Here is a 2,803-nt window from a genome sequence, read left to right on the forward strand (position 1 = left end):
ACAAGGACTAGATATAAGACCTTACTCTACCTACACTAAACAACTACCTATAGGCAGGAAACTCCTAGGTATAGATATAGGGATATAGCACTGTCTATCTCTATCTATTAAACACAAGCTAACTAACTACTCTTAAACTACATAATATAGCATAGTGCCTAGACATACTTTACAACCTTGTTTCTTTCTAATAACTACGTTAATAGGGCATCTGGTAGGACACAAAAGGAGATCTAACTTAGCTTAGATAAGTAGACAACACAGCTATCGTATCCTTAGATAAACAACATAGATAATAGGTACTTAGGGAATAGCTATAGACAGCGTTTGCAATATAACTAATATAAAGCTAAATACCTAAGACTGCTACTGCTCTGCTATAGCATAAGCAAATAGGGCACCCTAGAGCTGCTACTATTAAACACCTTATCTAACAATCTTAGGGGGTAAGAGTTAGGGATATTCCTACAGTCTAATGTAATGCTTACAGACAGGCTAAGACTAAGAGGTAAATTAGTTAAACACTATAAATAAGCAATAAAGGACTAGTAGAACGTATAGTAATTAACTTGTACTTATATAAAGAAGAAAGCTCTACTAAGGAAAAGAGCTAATTAGGTACTGTTAACAGGCAATCTTGCTTCCTCTAGGACTTCTATTTTAAAGATAATTGACTAGGAAAGACAATTATCTACTTCCTAGACACTTTTTCATAATTCCTGTTAAAACAATATAAGATCTAGGTTAAGGTATTTAAGTGTAATAGTAAAAGTACTATAATAAAACTAGAAGTATTAAGATAGTGCGCTGCATAATTAATTAGGCTTAAGACTTCTGCACTAGACACCTAAGCACAGAATAGAGGTGCTAAATGCTTAGGGGGTGTAATAAAAGATAAGGCACGCACTATAAGATTAGACGCAAACCTACTATAGGAAATGTAGCTAGAGATTATAAGGGCAGCAGTGTACCTACACAATTAAACACTAAGGTTATTAAATAACTAGAAAATACCCTATAATATGTTCTTTACCTATACAGCTTAACTAGCTAGCCTAAATATATAAAGTAGGAAACTATACTAGGCATATCTAAAAGTATATAGATATAAAGCCTTTACTCTTATAAGTAACAACCTTTAAGGAAAATTATAACTCTAGTAACTAGACCTAAGAGTATAGGTAGGATACCTAGTAGGATACTAATCCTTAAACATATATTAGATATAGATTCTAACTTTAGCAAAAGTTATTAGTATAAGAGATGTAATCTTTAATAAGGATACTGTATTTAGTCGCTAGACTTAGGACCTAATAGACAACCTTATGCACAGCACTCTTAAAGAGATAGCAACATAGACAAGAAGCGTAGAGCTTCTGCCTCTACCCTAAAATAAGGCTAAAATCTAGTTATTCTATAAGGACGACACTATTGTACACTTAAATTCTACAGAAGATTAACTAACGTACTCCACAGGTGAGCGGATCAAACGGGTAAGCGGATCACTCTGCCAAGACCACACTAAACCTTTTCCCTATTATAGCTTATATTAGCCTACTTTAGCCTTATATATAGTAGTGCAGTATGTAATATTATTTAGAAATATCTTCTACAGCCTTTTTATATGTACGTAAGTTATGTCTAACTTTGTAGTACTTTATACAGCATCTTTAGGTTACTTCCCCTCCTTTAGCGCGTACTTGCTTCTTTGCCTTCTTACTATTACCACGCGCCCTAAACATAGTTAGAGTAGTTAATTAAATGCCTTTCTTAGCTATTAGGACCCCCTACTCCTATAACTGCTTTCTTTTATTTAATTTACGTTGCATAGCAGCCTTATTTACTGTTTAAAGCCTAGTAATCTTCTTTTTAGCTAACACTAGCTTATACGCAATAATAGCTGCGCCTTTAGCAAGATTTTTAAAGGCCTTAACTATTATAGTTAGTAAGCTGCTTGCATGCCTTTAAATCCTCTCTTAAACTAGCGTTAATTGCGATCCTAATTGTAGGGTATTACTTAGGGTTTAGGACTGCTAGGGAGCATCTTCTACAGGAGGTAGCGGTAGGGTACGTAGGCAGATAGTAAGACCTATTATAACCTTTTTTAGGTTAAAGGGGACTATTCTAGCGCCTTAAAAGCCTCTTTAGATATTGCTAGAAGTAAATGTCTCCTTATAGGCGCCTATAAAGCATAGTAGGAACTTAGTTTTAGTAATATAAGTAATATAGTTATGTATAAGATCCTTAGCTTAGCGCCTATACGCCTTCTTTAAAGGGGCAAAATAGCCTATATCTAGTAGCTGTAAGAGGTGTAATAAGTGTAGAGGCATATACAGTATAATATTCTTTACTTCCTTACAGTATTATTAGAAATTAAGGGAGTTATAGCTCTTATAGCAATTAATAAGGAGCAGCTAGTATACTCCTTAGGTGCGCGTCTTTATATAGGCATTAAAGTGCTTTAACTAGTCTAGACTAAGCTTATTAGTAGTCTATCTGTTCTTAGAGACTCCAATAACCTAATTATAGGGCAGATTGTCCTCTTTATACTAGGTAGAGAGGTAGTTGCAGCCTTTAAAGATAATAAAGGGTAGAATAGCCTACCCTGTGCTATTAATGCCCTGTATAACTGTTATCTACTTACAGTTACCCTGCTGCACTACCTTTAGCCGTCCTTAACGCTCTAAGCCTGTAATAACTACTCCTGTTAATATCTAGCCTATTATAAAGCCTGTCTTATTAAAGTTGTATATGTTATTGTCCTAGATACTATACTTAGCTTTAACATTTGCTATAAGCCTAA

At 34.4% G+C, this 2,803-nt stretch overlaps 2 annotated features.

Moving 5' to 3' along the window:
• Positions 1–1,463: part of a mobile genetic element that runs on past the window's edge.
• Positions 1,460–2,803: part of a mobile genetic element that runs on past the window's edge.

The sequence above is a fragment of the Ascochyta rabiei genome, chromosome 6 (genome assembly GCF_004011695.2).
Source record: "Ascochyta rabiei chromosome 6, complete sequence".
Classification (NCBI taxonomy): Eukaryota; Fungi; Ascomycota; class Dothideomycetes; order Pleosporales; family Didymellaceae; genus Ascochyta; species Ascochyta rabiei.